The following is a 20,478-nucleotide window of genomic DNA, read 5'->3' on the forward strand; positions in this document are numbered from 1 at the left end:
TCTGGAGCCTGTGCTCCGCAACAAGAAAGGCCACGATAGTAAGAGGCCCGCGCACCGCGATGAAGACTGGCCCCCGCTCGCCGCAACTAGAGAAAGCCCTCGCACTGAAACGAAGACCCAACACAGCCAAAAATAAATAAATAAATTTATAAAAAAAAAAAAAAAAAAAAAAAATTAGTTGTAAAGAGGACAACATGCCAAACCTGAAAATGCTCCCAGTTGCTGCAGAATATCATATGCTTTTGATGTAATGTAGGAATCCTATTTACCCCAGTTAATTTAACTCTTTCTGACTGCTTTGTGGACTGAGTACTGTTTTTAAGGGCTGGTTGGCTCTTGAAGAACGCTTTCAGAACACTGCACAGAATACAACATTCTAAACCTCCCGGCAACTATGTGTGTGTTTTTAAACCAAACCTAAAGAGCTGGTAACAGCTGCTTTGAAATAGTATCTATTTCAGAATCATAGTTGTAAACATGAGAAGAACTTAACTGTAGATCCCCGTTTAGCTCTTTTGTAATTGCAGAATTATATTTTGCTGCTGTTATATTAGAATAATTTTTAAATGGCATTTTGAAATAGAAATGTGTATTTTAAGTGCTAATGCAAAGGTAAATGAAAAATACTTTTTAAAAATAAAATAAAATAAAATAACCTAGAGATAGACCTGGAGAAAGAGAGTGAGAAGGAGAGGGATTGGGGGAGAGATATGAGTTGCTTAATGATGGATCCAGGATATATTTTCATCTATTGTTTTAATTGTAAGAATGGCCTATCCTTTAACTTACATAAAAGATGATTTTTAACATCCCCTCAATAAACTTTGTATGAAAAATATTTGGTGGGGGAGGGATAAATTGGGAGATCGGGATTGAGATATACACACTACGATATATATAAATAACAGATAACCAACAAGGACCTACTGTATAGTACAGAGAACTCTACTCAATATTCTGTAATGACCTATATGGGAAAAGAATCTAAAAAAGAGTGGATATATGTATATGTATAACTGGTTCACTTTGTTGTACACCTGAAACTAACACAACATTGTAAACCAACCATACTCCAATAAAAATTATTTTAAAAAAATACTTGGGGCCGTACAGACTACAGAAGTGTGGCCTTTATCTATGGTGCAGACCAAAATCACTTTAAAATATTCGTCAAACGCCTCAAGTTTATAAGACAGTCAAATTGGAAGTAAAACCTGGCATCCATCCCACATTACGAAGTATGGAACTTAGCTTAGTCATTATTATGAGAAGAAAATCAATGTTAATTGTTCAAATCATTCGCTCTCATTGACACCCCAAATCTCAGTGATTAGCGTCAGACAACCCAAACCAACCGTGGTAACCTGTTACTGAGACTAAATTTGGGAGAATGTAAAAGTGTCTTTATTTCTGATGAACTAAATAAAGAGGAAAACATTCCTCAAATTTTCCTCCAGTTCGGTAGCCTCTTTGCAAGAATCTAAACTCCAGTCATATCAGAAATGGGAGCACTGCCAGCTCTGATAAGCCCCTAAAAATTGTATGTCCAACTCAGAATTCAGAACTAAGAGATGCAGAATCAGGGCCAGGAAGAATGTGTAGTTATTTCTGGTTCTGCTGCAATTACCCTATCAAAATGGGCTGAAATGCAGCTAGAAAGCCTGGTGCCCTCAGCCTAAAAGCTCTGCTCTTTTATTTTTTTTAAGTGATTTTTTCATTTCTGGCATCTTAGCTTTGGCTTTCTTGAAGCTTACATGTTTGGGATTTTAAAAAATATATTCTCAAGTGTTTTAGCCTTTAGCTTCTCAAGTGTTGAAGGTTTCCAGGTTCACATCCCTGTTCAAAAATAAAATCGGTTTTGGTTTTGCTATGAATGTCTCCCTGTCTGGTGAACCAACGTTGTGCTACCCCTCCACCACTAAGTACGGAAAAATACCGCCTCCTGTCCTGTGTCTACACGTCGTCCTCAATTTTCTTGTCTTTTCGTTGATGACTCATAAGCCAGGCAGGCCAAGCCGCACGGCTATGGATGAAGAGGGACATGACCACAGTGTACCTTTCACTTGGTCCACTGAGACCAGGCTCTTTCTGCCATCTCTCGGGGGACATCCTGACCTTCTTCGTTTGGTTTCCTACTACAGGCTCTGTCTCTTCACGGATCACCGGGGAGCGCCATAAGAATGTCAACGACCATATGCCAAACTATTAACGGAGAAGAATACTGAGAGCCAGGCTGGCTGTGTAATTTGCCATGGTGACTGATGGGACACACTTGACCTTACTGGAGAAGCACTGAAGCCAGGTCTGGTCCGAGCTCCGTAAAGGATTGGAGAAAGCAGAGCAATGAACGCCCAGGCCCTGGGACCAGACAGACCTGCGAATCGCACCTCCGTTCCTTAGCTGGTTGACTCTGGGCAAATAATTTAGCTTCACAAATCTCCAGTTTCCTCATTCTTTTTTCTTCCATTGAAGTATTTACAATGTGGTGTTAGCGTCAAGTGTATAGCACAGTGATTCAGATATATATATGTTCTTTTTCACATTCTTTTTCTTCATAGGTTATTACAAGATACTGAGTAGAGTTCCCTGTGCTATACAGTAGGTCCTTGTTGGTTCTCTATTTTATATATAGTAGTGTGGATATGTCAATCCCAAACTCCTAATTTATCCCTCTCTCCCCTTTCCCCTTTGGTAACCATAAGTTTGTTTTCTATATCTGTGAGTCTCTTTCTGTTTTGTAAATAAGTTCATTTGTATCTTTTTTTGTAGATTCCACATTTAAGTGACACCATATGATATTTGTCTTTCTCTTTCTGACTCACTTCACTCAGTATGACAACTCTAGTTGCATCCATGTTGCTGCAAATGGTATTATTTCATTCTTTGTTATGGCTGAGTAATATTCCATTGTATATATGTACCACATTCGCTGTATCCATTCATCTGTTGATGGACATTTGGGCAGTTTTCTCATTCATTTTTAATTTATTTTTTGCTGTGCCATGCAGCTTATGGATCTTAGCTCCCCGACCAGGGACTGAACCCAGGCCCTCGGCAGTGAAAGCACAGAGTCCTAACCACTGGACAACCAGGGAATTCCCAGTTTCCTCATTCTGAAAATAGTTCTGGGAGATATTTCCCTCATGGAGGAATTAAAATTATTTACCTAACACAGGGTGCTTTTTAAAAAATTATTTATTTATTTTGGCTGTGCCAGGTCTTAATTGCGGCATGCGGGATCTTTAGTTGCGGTATGCGGACTTCTTAGTGCAGCATGCAGGCGGGATCTAGTTCCCTGACCAGGGATCGAACCCGGGCCCCCTGTATTGGGAGTGCAGAGTCTTACCCACTGGACCACCAGGGAAGTCCCCAGGGTGCTTGAAATGAGTCAATGAGACAACCTGTACTAGAACTTAGCCCCGTGCCTGCCACACAGCAGGGACCCAAAAGTTAGCGGTTAATTGTGTACTGTAGCCAACCCTGCACCCTGCTAGCCAGAGTTTCCTCACTCTGATTCTTTCCCCAAGTGATCAGCCCCGGTTCACACTACCAAGACCCTCACCATATCTTCACACTATCTTCCCTTTTTTCACCTTCTCCATTTCCCTAACATTTAATCCCACTTCCCATGACCATTTTTTAAAATTAATTAATTAATTATTTATTTATTTTTGGCTGCGTTGGGTCTTTGTTGCTGCACGTGGGCTTTCTCTAGTTGTGGCGAGAGGGGGCTACTCTTCATTGCAGTGCGCGGGCTTCTCATGGCGGTGGCTTCTCTTGTTGCGGAGCATGGGCTCTAGGTGCGCGGACTTCAGTAGTTGTGGCTCGTGGGCTCTAGAGCGCAGGCTCAGTAGTTGTGGCACATGGGGCTTAGTTGCTCCGCGGCATGTGGGATCTTCCTGGACCAGGGCTCGAACCCGTGTCTCCTGCATTGGCAGGCAGATTCTTAACCACTGCAACACCAGGGAAGTCCCCCATGATCATTTTTCTTTTGTCTTTTTCTTTCTTGTTCTCTCAAATAACCTTCATCTTAGACCTTCTTTCTCGATACTCTTCCTTCCCCAGACATTCACTGAGTGCCCACAGCGTATAATCCTTGTGTCGGGAGGTGGGGACAGACAAACAAAGGACTCACCTCTTCACAAACAAAAGAGAAAATAGGCCAACACAGTACAGAGACATAAGTCCTGTATATAAGATATAATATAGATAACATAGCATACAATATATAATAGAGTATACGCTGGGCGCCATCTGAGCACAGAAGAAGAACATTTTATGGAGACTGGAGACTTGAAAATACCCAGGGAAAGTGGACTAAGGGTCTGTGGGGTGTCAGGTATCACGTTAACCACTTGGAACATTTTGTTTAATATTCACACAGTGGTCTGAGGGAGGCACTGTCATCTGCAGTCTAGAAGAGAAGAAATTTTCATATGCTGCTTCAGACAGCTTCCAAAGAGAGAGCTTTTAAAAAAGAAAAAAGAAAAGAAAACAAAAGCAAACAAATGAAAAAACAAAGAGTGTTTATTGAGTACTTTCTTTGTGCCAGCCTCACTTACAAGGAAGTACGTTTTAAGTCATTTTACTCTTTTTTTTTTAATATTTATTTGGTTGTGCCAGGCTCCTCAGTTGTGGCATGTGGACTCTTAGTTGCAGCACGCATGCAGGATCTAGTTCCCTGATCAGGGATCGAACCCGGGCCCCCTGCATTGGAAGCGCAGAGTCTTAACCACTGCGCCACCAGGGAAGTCCCCATTTTGCTCTTTATAACAACCCTATACTATTACTATTTCCATTTTACTGAGGTACAAAAAGATTAAGTAAGCCGTCCATGGTCACACAGCTAATAAGTGACAAGGCAAAGGTTATTTAAATCAGGAAAATTAATGAATGAACACTGAATGTCCAACAACAAGAGAACGATAAATTACAAAAGAGCGATCTAAAGGAACAGCAGCCAGAAATTAAAAATCATGATTTAGAAAAAATATAATGGGATGGAAAAATATTGATCATATAACGTAGATGTTTAAAAGGGCAGAACATAGGGACTTCCTTGGTGGTCCAGTGGTTAAGACTCCATGCTCTCAATGCAGGGGGCACGTGTTCGATCCCTGGTTGGGGAACTAAGATCCCACATGCTGCAAAAAATAAATAAATAAAATTAAATAAATGTTGTAATATCTATTAAGCAAGGGTTGTTATAAACAATTTTTTTTAAAGGGCAGAACATAAAACAATATATACAATATGATACCAAATTTGTCTGTATTTCAATCCTTAAATACATAGGAAAAGATTAGAAGAAAGTATTTCAGAGCTTTAAGATCTCAAGATGTCAGGATTACAGGTGATTTGTATATCTTCCCTTTATACTTGACTGCATTTTCTAAGTTGCTTTAATCTCTTTATTTTATTTGTATACATATCTACATGTACACAGATTTTTACCTAAATGCATAAATGTGATCATACGCCTCTATCATCTTTTCTTCTCTTTCGCTTGGTTCTCTCACTCACACGATTACCTTGCTTTGCCCATGCAGCAATAAATACTTCACAGGAATCCCTCCAAGCCATCCAGTGAAGGCTCTGCTTAGCTTTTTTTTTTTCAATGGCTGCATTGTAGCCAGTGAAGTGGAGATAGTATCATTTATTCAGCCATCCCCAACTGTTGGCCGTTCTCTCTGTTTGCATGTTTCCACGCTCCAAGGACGTATCTTAAACACAGGCCAGGCTTTGCACCTGTGGAATGGGGTTAGGACCCCGAGCACTCCACAGCCCCTCACGCTTCCATGGCTGGTGCGAACTGCTTCCTCTCAGGAACCCCCTTGTCCCTCGGCTCACTCTGCTTTGTCCTCAAGGATCCTCCAGCCCCACTTCCTCCAGGACGCTTGCCATTCATCTCTCTCAAGATGGATTAGGGACGCCTCTGTACCCCCAGCACCCTATGCTCTGATAATTAACTCTCCTCTTTTCTCTCTTCCACCAAATCGAACCTCGCGAGGTTGACTCTATCCCCAGCATCATTATAGCCTCTTGTACATTTTAGCTGATGAAGCAGATGGATGGATGGATAAATGAACAAATGAAGAGATGAGTGAACAGACAGAGGCATGAAACACTATGATGTTTTGAGGATTGACAAGTAGTTCTTTATAGGTAGAGTACAGAATGAATGAGAAAGTGGGGGAGAAGATAGAGAAGTTTAAAAAAAAAAAAGGTCAGATCTTAAAGGGTCTTGTGTAATAAACTTAAACAGTATGAACTTTTTATCCTAAAGAGTATGGCAGGGCTTCCTTGGTGGTGCAGCGGTTAAGAATCCGCCTGCCAGTGCAGGGGACATGGGTTCGAGCCCTGGTCCGGGAAGATCCCACATGCCGCAGAACAACTAAGCCCATGCGCCATAACTATTGAGCCTGCGCTCTAAAGCTCGTGAGCCACAACTACTGAAGCCCGCGTGCCTAGAGCCCACGCTCTGCAACAAGAGAAGCCACCGCAACGAGAAGCCCGCGCACCGCAACAATGAGTAGCGCCCCCCCCTCGCAGCAACTAGAGAAAGCCCCTGCGCAGCAACGAAGACCCAACACAGCCAAAAAATAAATAAAATAAAATAAATACATTTATAAAAAAAAAAAAAGAGTATGGCAAACCATTGAAGAATTTTAAGCAGCAGAATCGTTATTCAATTTTTTAAAAGTCGTTAAGCAGGAGTGTGGGAAAAGGCCTAGAGGAAGCCAGAGCAAAGACAAGGAACCCTCGGGAGGTGACAGAAAGGATCAAAGGGAGAAATGATGAGGGGCCTGTATGTATCAGTCATCAGGCTACACCTGCCCCGTGAGTTCTCATCTAACCTTCCCACCATCTCAGGAGTCGTGGTTCATGCTGCACCCACACTGAGAAAACAGAGTTAAAGGGAACACAGAATTCACCAAGGGTCACCATGTTAATCAATGATGTGCCCGGACCAGACCTCGAGTCCCTCTGGCTCAAAGCCCGTAAGCTGTCTAGTGTGGATGTCGGAAGCCAAGGCAATGACAGGACAAGAGGACGGGATGCCATTGAGGGATGTTATTGAAACAGAATGGACTGAGCTGGGTAACTGAATAGACACAGCAAGTAAATCAGAGGGAGATTTTTAGAATGATACCCAAATTTCCGATTTAACAATTTGGTGGTGTCATTCATCCAAAAAAAAAATGGCATTTGAAATGAAAGATAATGAGTTCCATTGGGACATGATGAACTGGATCTGCACTTATGATTTGTTGATATGTATATATATTTACATCATTTAAGGACATCATGCATTACCAATTCTATGTTTAAAGGTCTTTGCATTTCCCTAGTGTAAATCTTCCCAGCCATCAATACTAATATTGTCAGCTGATATTTATTGAATAACTGCTGTGTGCCAGGCATATATATCATTTAATTCATAATAATTAGTTTTAGAACTAAATGATAGAGCATATGTAAGGCACTTCACAGAGTGCCTGGCATATAGTATGTGCTCAGTAAATGGAGAAATGATACATGAGGCTATAGAGGTAAAGAGAGGTCGAAAAAGTAGTCAAACATCACATATCTAGTAACAACTGTTCTAAATATCATATATATTCTAATATTAATATTATATAATTAATATGAATAAAGCTTTAAGATCATAATAAAGGCCAAAAATGGCACTAAATTTAAAAACAGCACATTTAAATTTGGGTGGTAATGGAAGTTAATGAAAGAGAGAATAGATAATTGAAAGCTCACAACAATTTCAGTTTTTTTATTTACCTGTAATATCAACTCTTTTTTCTCTTAATTATTAGCGTAAAATAGAAAAATTGGATGGTTTGTGGCTTTCTGGGAAATGCAAAAGAATTTGAAAAATCTAAAATACATTAGTATCTAAATAAAATATACTTGAGGGTATAACTTGCTATTTTCATGGAAATAAAAATAACAGGTAGAAAGTATGCCTCCCTCTTTGAAACTCATTTTTGTTTTTCTCAGTTTCATGTAGTATAAGATGACCTTTCTAAGTATCTTCAGTTTTTTTTTTCAATTAATCCTTTCTTTTTTGGTTTTATCTTTCCTTTCCCAAAATGTAATGTGCATTTATGCCATTATTTTATTACAGTCAGTAGATTGATGATTGATGTTTTGACTAATCACAGATTGCTGAGTTGAGAAACTGTTTAAGGAATAGATATTTTTAAATTCTACTTTATCATTTTTGATTAAACATTTTTTTTTCACAAAGGATTGAGAGGGCCAAAAAAACAATAAAACAATGTCTATTAGAATAACTGAAACGCAATCAAGATTGAGTTATATGTCCCCATATAAGATTTAACCATATAAAATATTCCATTCTAGAGGAACACTTATTACTTGAAAAAGTGTTTTATTCATGTGGTCAACGAGATAATGTCAGGTAATATATAACCTTCAGTTGCGTGAATTAAGCATGTCTGAGATCTATTTTGTGGCTCTATATTTTTTAGAAAATAATTACTATATAACTCCTAGGGAAATCACTTTGTGTGCTCTACAGATCCCTCTTTTAAAAACAGTTTAGATAATTTAGTTATTTGCCTAAATGTTTTAAAAGGCCTTAAATGGAAACAAAATGGCACTGAGTTTATTTCATTTACTCTAAATAAAGATATGAACCGTAAGTCAAATCACAGACTGTGATAAACGTGGGGAACTCAACACAAGCCTACAGAAGAATAAAGTCTTAAACATTTCAATTGCTGAAAGATTGACTAAGGCTCTGTTTAATTATTAGTGCTATAAAAAGTGAGTAATATTTACCTGGCCATAATAGTACTGTGTAAAAGTGACTTATCTTTCCTGCCAGGTGCCACATTTCTCACAGTTATTAAAAAGAATGAAAAGAAATCTTTACATAGTCATTATTTTTCCAGATCTGCCACCCCATCGTCTTACATAATTTGGGACTTGGGGGTTGTTAAAGAAGCTGATTATTTATTGACTGATTTATTCGGTGCCAATGCTAGCCCAGGTCTTAAATGAAATCAGTGACAAATGGCATTGTTAGTGAAGGGTATCAGCAAAAATGCCCCAGTAAGCCATGGTTTGGCAAAAACTAACTGGTTCTTCTTATAAGTCCTCTGTAAACTCCCCAGTATCTGGTGCAATCAGTCCATTTGAATGATGAGTCATTTCGGGTGCTTGTTCTTGATAAATCCAAGTATAAACGTACCCACAGGGCCTTTCTGGTATATGCTTATGCAGGGTGCTGACCAGAAGTCCGATTTTACAAGAATATCCATTCCTAACAGATATGTCATAATGTCTTGGAAGAGTGTATTCAGGAAGTTTACAGTGACTGTAATTCATTAACTGAACTTCAACATCCTCATGCAATACGGGTTCAGATGACATTACCGAATGCCTTCTGGATTTTGGCAAAGATGCCTAGGGGTCATTAGTTATCTGTCAATCATTTACAAATCCTTTCTGAAATCAGTTAGCAAATAATGTTTTATCATTATCAACATGTATCCTTGTACATGTGAGTCACTGTAAGTGTGCTCTGTGGTGGTATCTGAGTTCGGTGGGATAATGAAGGTGATTAAATGCCCACATTCACCAAAAGGAAGTGGTTAGACTGCCTTGATTGGGAAAAATAATTACTAAAAATTGAGGTTGTAATTTCTTTTGTGCTTTTCCCCCAGCCCGGTTGGAACCTAAATTGTTCATTAACCCATCTTTGGGGCTGAGTTCCGAGCACCTGTTATTCATATCACATGTGAATGTTATTCCAGCCTTTCTTTCACAAAAATATGTTCATTTCTCACAAAGTACTGAGTATCTATTTCTATTCAATTAGCCTCCTAGATAAGCTTCAAAAGACCAAAGTAACTCATTAATGCAACGTTTCCTCCACATGCCAGTAAGTTCTACAGGAACGTGAATAAGAGTGACAAATAGCAAACAGTATGTTTTAAAAGTTCTGGTGGGAGTTATTAGGAACCCAGTAATGCCATCATCCTTTAACATTTTTTTGTATATTTTGTAAATAATTCTGTCTAATCAGAAGCATGTAACAAAGCATGAAATCCAATCTTTTTTTATTGTTCCATGTTTTATTAGCCATACACAAAAAAGAATAGAATCAAAGCAAAGCACTACATAATGCTATTAAATTATAAATCATGGGAGGTCTTCTATAGGGTGTCAAGTAGTATGTGACTAAACTAAGAACTGGGGTCAAAAACAAAAGACAAAAGAAGAAACTTGCCTATGTTTTCCAAAATTCCATTATGGAAGATGAGTTTCTCACCCAAGAACCCAAGTCACACGGTCCATACTGGTTTTTAATGACATCAAAATATGTATTGGACACTTTCTATATAGGATCTCATTTACTTCTCACAACAAACACTATGGGATTCCGTAATTTTTGTCATTTTTACTTGAAGACTTTAATGCTCAAAGAGGTCAAGCATTGCTTTGCCCCTGAGTAGGGAACAAAGTGAGTATGGCAATTGTGAACTTTCTGATCCCAAATCCCAGATGCTTAACTACTACCTTCATAGCGACCATGATCTTATAATGTGCTCTCCTGGTTTTTCAGGTAAAGACAATTAGGTGTACAGCCAGCGTGTTGGGAGGATTCGATGGGCAAGACTATTTGATGGGTTGAATAATATGTAAAGCCTTAACAAATGTGTGTCCAACACTCAGGCATGTGTGAAAGAAGACCTACATCTTCCAAAGCAGTTACAGGTGTAACATATGCCTGCAAAAATATATGCTCCTTCTGGGTTTCTATCTGAAAATTAGAGAAGAAATCATTGGTTTCAATAAAAATTGTATTTTGAAATCCATGATATATTTAAAAGAAAAAAAGTAATCTAAGTAAATAATACCTAATGTATTCATGCAAAGTAGAGTGTACACAAGAGCTTAAAGCTCAGAGAAAAAAACAGCATGTTTATCAAATGCCATCTCTGGACCACAGTCATGGCCACTGCCAATTCTCACCCTGACTTCCAGGAGTCACCCAGGTCCCATGCCACCCAAACCGGATACAGAGGAGAGTGTGCGTCCAGTAGGGCTGGGAGCAAGCAACACAGCTAGACCGCGGCAGAGAGGAAGGAGGTGAGAGGTCTTCCTTTATTCTCATTTCTCTTCTAACTGGTCTTTCCATATAGCACTTTTATCATTCCGATGCAGTATTCCAACATTTCAACCAAAATAACATGAAGCAAGAGGAGAAATGAAAACATAACAGTAATCAGAGTAAACAACAAAGAAAAAAAGGGGGGATAATGAATTCTATAATGTGACTCTTCAGACAATGACTGCTTAATCTATTACGGTATATGACGTGTGAAATTATGTTACAACCAATGTCCATATATTCAGTTATAAATGATCTGTACACATACATACGCACCCCATTTACTTAGTTTAAAAAAAGCATCCACATTACTATATATAAAATAAATAATCAATAAGAACCTACTGTATAGCACAGGGGACTCTACCCAATATTCTTGTAATAACTTATATGGGGAAAGAACCTGAAAGAGAATGGATGTATGTATATGTATAACTGAATCACTTTGCTGTACACCTGAAACTAACACAACATTGTAAATCGACTATAATATAAAATAAAAATTAAATTAAAAAAAGAAGCATCAATGTCAATATTGTTTAAAAGCACTTAAAGGCTTGAAAATATTCATACATGGGCTTTAGTCACTGATTGAGAAAGATTCTCTTCCAGACACCTAAAAGAATAAAATAAAATTTCAATTTTAACATGAAAATTAGCTAGTGTCATAAATTTATATTCCAACTTACCCAGTACCCCCATCCAAGCAAAAATTTCAGAAAAGGTCACTTTGTTTTTATTAACTGCACAACAGTATATTGTACTGATCCTTTCCTAATTAAGGCCCAAGTCTGTGAGTGTTAGCTAGCAATACTATGTGTCCATATGATCTTGCAAATAATTTTTCCATATATAAAACTTTAAAACTTCGACTTTAGCCTTATTAACATTTTTTTTTTTATTAACATTTTGATTTAAACAACTGATCTAATTAGGTTATAATGTGTTCAAGTGCGTTCTCTATGTCTGTGAGTCTGTTTCTGTCATAGATAAGTTTGTTTGCATCATGTTTTAGATTCCACATATAAGTGATATCATATAGTACTTGTCTTTGTCTGACCTACTTCACTTAGTATGATCATCTCTAGGTCCATCCATGTTGCTGCAAATGGCGTTATTTCATTCTTTTTTATGGCTAAGGACTATTTCATTGTATATATGTACCACATCTTCTTTATCCATTCATCTGTCAATGGGCATTTAGGTTGCTTCCATGTCCTGGCTATTGTGAAGAGTGCTATGAACTTTGGGGTGCATGTATCTTTTTGAATTATAGTTTCTTCCGGATACATGCCCAGGAGTGGGATTGCTGGATCATATGGTGTTGAGTTTCCTAACTTTACTCCCCTAAAGGAGTAACCCTGAGGTGTAGAGAATTATATTTTGAAATAATCTTGACATTTATCTCAAAGACAAGAAAAGTCATAAAAACAGCCCGAATCTCAGGTCCCTATGGTGAGGATCCAGCTCTTCCAAGTTCCAAAAATCTTTCCACAACCTGTTCGGAACAGGCAGCCCCGGTTAGGACGCGGAGGTTGATGGGACCAGGAAAAGTTTCTGTTCACAGAAGAAATTCCAAAGCGCTTTCTTTTCAAACTTTTGGGGGGGAATATGGCTCATAATATTTAACAAAAGAAGATATTATCTATTTTAATTGCATTCAGATCTCTTCCATACCCCCAATTTCATGCAAATGTAATTATGAAAGCACATTTTTAAAACAGACCAAATTAACAGACCTTTTTTTTTTTGGCTGCGCTGCGCAGCTTGCAGGATCCTAATTCCCCGACCAGGGATTGAACCCTCGTGCTTGGCAGTGAAAGCGCGAAGTCCCAACCACTGGACCACCAGGGAAGTCCCAACAGACCATTTTGTTTCATAAAAAATTCCAAACATTGTATTCTCTGACCGGAACAATCGCGAATTCCATATATGATTTGGCTGGTAAAAAATTATTAACACACTACTCTTATAGAAAGGATGGACAACAAGGTCCTATTGTAGAGCACAGGGAACTATATTCAATGCCCTGGGATAAATCATAATGGAAAAGAATATAAGAAAGAACATATATACATATATATGTATACATATAACTGAGTCACTTTGCTGTACAGCAGAAATTAACACAACATCGTACGTCAACTCTACTTCAAATTTTAAAAACCATGTTACTCTTGAAGAACGTGGTGGCTTTTTTTATGAAATGTTATTTTTACATTTTGAGAATGGCTGACAGACTATGGTTATTTAGACATAGGTATTTTGGAGACATTTCTTGAATACGAAGTAACCCTATTACTTCAAGGAAAAAACTGAGAGTACTTTTTTCACTGATAAAACTCAGACTTTCAAGTGAACATTTGGATTTTAGAAAATCTGTATATTCCACTGAGAGTTGGACAGCTTCCCAGTATTTAAAGACTTCTGATGAGATCAGTGGTGATATTAGTGAGTATAAGTTTTGATATTTTTCAACATTTGGAACATTTACCAAATTTGATGAACATATATTTTTCCAAATCACCAGTGTAAGATGTAATAAAATCATGCACAGGAAAAGGTGCATTTGAAGTGTAAAAAAGGTCAATGAATTTTAGTGCAATAGAGGACAAAATGTTCACAGATTTGGTTAAGGATTCCACATTTCCACTACGAAGAAGATATCACTTGTGGAATTTGGGTGTAGTATCAAAGAAAAAGATCCATAATTATCTGAAAAAGCTATTGTAACACTGCTCTTTTCTTCTGTCTTCATATTCTGAAGACCATGTTTTTATTATTATTATTTTTAAATTTTATTTATGTTTGGCTGTGTTGGGTCTTCATTGCTGCGTGTGGGTTTTCTCTAGTTGAGGCGAGCAGGGGCCACTCTTCGTTGCAGTGTGCGGGCTTCTCATTGCAGTGGCTTCTCTTGTTGCAGAGCATGGGCTCTAGAGCACAGGCTCAGTAGTTGTGACACATGGGCTCAGTAGTTCTGGCTCACAGGCTCTAGAATGCAGGCTCAGTAGTTGTGGCGCACGGGCTTAGTTTCTTCGCGGCATGTGGGATCTTCCCAGACCAGGGTTCAAACCAGTGTCCCCTGAATTGGCAGGTGGATTCTTAACCACTGCGCCACCAGGGAAGTCCCATGTTTTTTATATATTTCAGCCAAAACAACATATCACAACAGACTGAATGCAGAAGGAGATATGAGAATCCAGCTTTCTATTAAGCTAGACATTAAAAAGACTTCTGAAAATGTCACTTTTTATGGATTATTTTGTTTTGGAAAACAGCTATTTTCAATTTTCAATGTGTTATTTATAGTAATATACTTTAACAACTACAAATTAATATATTTATAAATAATACTTTTTTAGAATGGATATATATATATATATATATATATATATATATAAAACTGATTCACTTTGCTGTACACCTGAAACTAACACAACATTGTAAATCAACTATACTCCAATAAAAATTTTAAAAATAATAATTTTTTTACTTTCTCAATTTTAATGTCGAATAAAATAAATACTAATAGATATAATTCACATAAGCAAAAAGCTTTTAGAGCCTTATAATTTTTAAGAGAATAGCTGCTTTTCAGGGTCATAGGTCCTTTACTATCTACATATGTACATTTCTGGTATTATGCCACATTATTGTTTGACTGTTTAAAGAAATAACAACAAAGAACTGACATGGATGATTATAATTACCTAATCCTTGTTAGTTTGAAACATACATTTACTTGCCCAGCTATATGCTTCACTCCCCAGCCTCTCTTGCAGCTAAGTGTGGGTATGTGTCAAATTTCTGCCTAGTGAGCTGTAAGCAAGGTGTTTACATGGCGCTTTCAGGAAATGTCCTGGAAAAGGAATATGTGTTTTCTCCCTTCCTCTGTACTGCTTCCTGGTAGTGATGGCTGACCTCTAGCAGTCATTTTGGAACATGAGGACAAGAGACAGAGGAGAGTAAAACGGAAAGAACCAGGTCCTGGACAACTTTGTAGGGCCACTGTACCATCACTACCTCTGAATTTCTTTTACAAGAGAGAAATAAATGTCTTATTTAAACCACTGGCATTCTGCTTTTTCTATTAGATGCAGTCAAACCTAATCCAAAAAAATTAAAATTTTTTTTTTTTTTTTTATAAATTTATTTATTTATTTATTTATTTTTGGCTGTGTTAGGTCTTCGTTTCTGTGCGAGGGCTTTCTCTAGTTGTGGCGAGCGGGGACCACTCTTCATCGCAGTGCGCAGGCCTTTCACTGTCGTGGCCTCTCTCGTTGCAGAGCACAGGCTCCAGACGCGCAGGCTCAGTAGTTGTGGCCCACGGGCCTAGTTGCTCCGCGGCATGTGGGATCTTCCCATACCAGGGCTCGAACCCGTGTCCCCTGCATTGGCAGGCAGATTCTCAACCACTGCGCCACCAGGGAAGCCCCAAAAATTAAAATTTTGATGGGAAAAAATGCTATATATAAACATTCTGGGTTTTCCAAACAGAATCTCAGGCCAATAAAAAATTTTAAAAAAAAATTTGCTCCATTAGCAAAATCAAAACATACAAGAAAATAACTAACTGTTGTTCCACAACATAGGAAAAGACATACATTGCTCTAAGAATCCAGACTTCATTACTTTAAAGAACAACAGGGATATTTCACAAGAGCCTAAAACTACCCTTGGTCATTTGAGTAATAGTTCTTTCATGGTCAGGAGTAATCCAGATTTTTTTCCATGGATTCAAGGAAAGAATGATAATTTTTAAATTATGGAAAACGTATTACACATTCATCATTTTGCCAGCATTAACCTCAAAGTGTAAGTTTTACTTTATTGGGGTAAAGAGATAGGCTGCCCTTTTAATCAACTGACCAATGTACAAACAAGCTACGGTGAACTCCTCAGCTAATGAACAGGCATGATAAAAAAAAGTTGGTTGACAAAACATGAATAAATAAATGAGCACAAGCTCGGTAATGCTACCTGTAGTTTTTCAAAGTGTCAATCATATCCCTAGTCATCACTTAAAGAATGAATGTCTGCCAACGTTATCATCTAAAATATATTTACAGAGGTCAGGAGAGCTACATCTGTCCTCCTCTATGCAAAGAGGTGATGACATCAAGGGGGTATGTCACAAGCCTAAGTTTAGTTAGTGGATTTAAGCTGGTTTGGAGTTTTATCCACTAAGTACGATCTTCTGACCCCTCAGTTTTACAACTCTGCACTCTCTGAGCTGCACTGCACCTCTCCGTTTCTGAGTTAATCATTTGTTTGCCATTATCTGCCAAGAGTTCTTATCTCTCTTGCTGTCACTTTATAACAGGGTCCTCTTATCAACCTGCATAGAGTCATGTGATTAGTCCAAGCCTATCGAAAGTTTCCATTCCTCTGATTAGAAACCATCATGAAACTGGATACATTGTTTACAGCAGGTCACTAATGCTGGAAAAAGTACAGAGTCCAGGGAAATACTTGCTTGTAACTTTCTGGATTCTTGTATTTTTTTTTGGTTTTTGTTTTTTGCTTTTTCTTAACTTTCACTAAGGGTTACTGTAGTCTGATGTGTCCTCCCCAAGGCTACAAAATTTGACAAGCTGCACTTTTTCTTATGCTCAATGATTTCTGCTTTAAGCCAAAGGACTGCCTATAATTTCATTAACAATGTCTTCTAATTCGGATACTGGGGATTTACAAGAATCTCTAAAGCACGGACTTACACCTATTGGTAAGTAGGAGTTGCTCTTTTTATCATCTATTTATTATCCTGCTACTACACTAATACATGTAATTTAATCTCATCGATGTATTTACTATTATAAGTCACTGCTTTTCCAATTGTGTTTATTAAAAGCACATAAGTCCGCATATATATCACACATTTATCTTTCTTGAAGTTCAAAAAAGGCAAACGCATATTTCAAATATTCATTATATCCTGTTTTTGCATGTCATCCTATTAGCCTAAAACAGCCAGAAAACAAAATGTACAATATCTCACCTTCATCCCTAATATTTTCTGATAATTTTAAATGAGAAATAATAAACTAAAATTTGAACAACTTGAAACAAGTTAACCATATGGAGTCACCATTGATCAAACTTTAACAAGTGCTTTCACGTATCTGTGGAGTTTCAAGCCACATCACAGTATGTCTCATTCATTGCAGATATTGTAGAAAACTTTTGTTTTTCGAGCCAAAAACAAAAACAAACAAAAAAATACCATCATTAGTTAAGGATTAGAAGTTAAGGGTGACTGTTTTTCAAAATAATGAGCATGTCTTCTTTTCATAAACAGAGTAAGTAAACAAAGTTTATTTTCATTTTTAAAAAATAATGGCGAGTCACAAACGTTAACGTTACAGCAAGAATACCTTTAATTAATCCTGAAAGTCAAGGACTAAAGGGAAGTAATTCCCAGGGGTCTGTAATTATTAGTCTGTTGGAAATCTTGCCCTTCTTCCTTCCCACTAGTTTTTGAAGGACCTAAGCCCTTTCTTGTAGCACTTTCTTAGACTTTCGAAATGGAATTTCCCTGTAATTCGCAGAGGCCTGTCATCGGCGCTGAGTTCCAGCGCCGCTGGAACAAGAAGGAAAATCAAGGCTCCGGCTTTTCCTCTTTCTCCCTTGATAACCAGCTGACTCCACTGAACGCAGTGATTGCTTTTTTTTATGGGCCAACTACACCCTAAAGTATATCAATTGAGGAAACGGTTACAAAAAAAATGTTCTGTACTTACGAAAAAGAAAACACCGGGAAGGCAGGCAGAGTGCAACAGAGAATCAATTGCTCTGCTGATAAAAAGAAAATACGGGCACAGAAGGAGCTGGAAGAGAACACAGAGCGATTGCAAATCTTTGCCCGGGGCGCAGCCGCCTGGGCGCGTGGGCGAAGGGTCCCTACAGGCAGCGGCCCCGCTGGGCCACCGCGCTGCTGGCGTCGGCGGCGCGCGGCAAGGGCGCGCTCGGGCCGGGGAGGCGGGGGCGCGCGGGGAGAGGCGCGCTCGGGCCGCGGAGGCGGGGGCGCGCGGCGAGTGCGCGCTCGGAGACTCACCCGCCCGCGGATGCGAATTCAGGGCGAGGGGATTCCCGAGACCACACACGAGGACCCCCACGGCGCGGCGCAGGCCCAGGGTGAAGGAATGCGGGTGAGATGGTGGAGGAGCCTCTGTCGCGTTGCCTCGGCTACCGCGGAAGAAGCGTATTTTTCACCCGACGCCCGGCACTCAGCACCGCGCCGGGTCCGTCCCGGGCGTGAAGCTGGACCACCTGCAAGTCTGGGGTCCGCCGGGTCCGGAGCGCCGGCAGCCGGCGGGGCGTCCGTCTAGCCCCGGAGGGATCGCTAGAGGCTGAGCCTCAAGAAGGCCCCGAAGGAGAAGCCCAGGGCCTCCGCGAGCCCACCCCCGACACCCGAAACCTGTGCGGGCACTTCCGGGCGCCAGATCCTGGGGTGACAAAATAACAGTGAATTTTCCGGTTAAAAAAACCCCTCTTTCCGGATCTCGTTCGCAGCCACCGCCCCCTCCCGGCCCAGGCACGCTCTCTCCGCCCCCCGTCCCCGGGTATTGCAGCCCCACGGTTTGTTGTGAGGTGTCCCTATTTTGAACATCTTGGTTACCCGGAGGCGGCTGCTGGCACTGAGGGTCGGTCTGTTCCACAGTGGGGCCATTCCCCGGGGTTCTTGGCTAGACCGTCACCCGGAGGGACAGTGGAGCCATCAGGTCCTCCAGTGGGTCCCTGAAGGCCAGTTGCCTCTTGGATGGGGTCTGACCGCCCCAGGCAGGCCCAGTGAGGAGAACCCACCCACAGGTGCAGCTCGGAGGGTCTGAGGTCCCGGTGGCTTTGATGGCAAGTTGCACGTTGGGATGGAGTGGGGAGAGGTTCCCAAAACTAAGCCCAGTGTATGTACAGCTCAGTCAGGGTTTGAATTCTACGTCAGCTCATTTGTGTTCTTCTGGGAAATGTGCCTCTGTTTATCTAAAAAGCTGTCTCTATGGGCCCTAGAGACATGGCATGACATTTTTCTTTTATGCACACTGGTGGTTCCATGAAAATTGCATATAGACGTCTGTGCTCATATAGAAAAGTGAAAATAAGATGCCGTTGTTCCTTCTGCCTACCTGCAAGGTAATCTGTGCGGTGTAAGAGCAGCTGACTTGGGTTATAACCAGATCGTTCCCCTAAAGTTAACTAGCTCTGGGATGCTGTCCAGATTCTTGGTTTCTGGCTTAGGCTTTTTTCTTTCTCACAAATGGGGTGATTTTACTGAATGATACGCAGTACGACTTGGAGAGAGAGAATAAAGTACCTGTCTATGTCAGCAAAAGAGCCAAATCTGTGCGGTAGGAAACATGTCATGTAACGAGTATTTACTGACCCTCTTGCAATGTGCTCAACGTTATGTTTGATTTGTATTAAATTTATGTAATTCTTCGATTTAAGGGCATTCTTGAAGAATATTATACAGTCCATATAATGTTGCATCCTGACCACAGGAAGTTCTGTCTGTGTAGTTAGGGGTACGTAATACACAGTGCACATGCTGTCTTGAGACTGTGATGTAAACGTTGCTATCTGGTCCCCTTAGCACTCTCGGAGTCTGATTTGATTCCATTGATAACCTCCAGTAAGCTCTGTGCCCTTAAGATCTCTGGAAGTCAACGTCACACAGTGGAAAGTGAGAAAGCCTGTTATGTCGCCCTAACCTCTAGCCGGCTTTATCTGCAGTGCTGTTTAGAACACCAGTCACCCAAGCCCCGTGGTCTGATTCTTGCTGCTGGGTTTAGGCAGCCAGTTGCCTCCAGGAAGCTAAGCCTTGGAGCCTTGTCTCCTTCCCGGCTCCTGCCCACTTCCAAAACAATGCTTCTCAGATTCTCTTTGCTGGCCTGGATCCTCAACTGTGATGGGACTTAAAGAATTTCTTTAATGCCTCTTTTAATAAACCAAGAGAGATGTATGGATGAAGCCAGAACAGAGGCTTGGGAATGCTTTTTTTCTTTACTTGACCCCTCCACGCAGACACAATGTCTAGGGTTATCTTGGATTCAGCCTTGAACTTGAGCTGAGCTAGAGAGGGGCTCTGGAACAGTCTCCCGCCAGTTTTCCCAACCTCCCCAAACACCTCCAGGGATGCCCTTATGCAGGGCAAGAGTCAGACGTCTTACTCCCCAAGTCCAGAACCTACCTCAGGATAAAGCTACTTATTTGAGGGTATGTCTTCACTCTTCACCTTGCTGGAACAACTTCTCTGAGAAACCCACTTGGCTTCAAGGAACTTCAGGAGTTTGGGGGGCATTGTGTGTGGGAAGGGCCTGGGGAAG

The sequence above is a fragment of the Balaenoptera ricei genome, chromosome 1 (genome assembly GCF_028023285.1).
Source record: "Balaenoptera ricei isolate mBalRic1 chromosome 1, mBalRic1.hap2, whole genome shotgun sequence".
NCBI classification, from domain to species: Eukaryota; Metazoa; Chordata; class Mammalia; order Artiodactyla; family Balaenopteridae; genus Balaenoptera; species Balaenoptera ricei.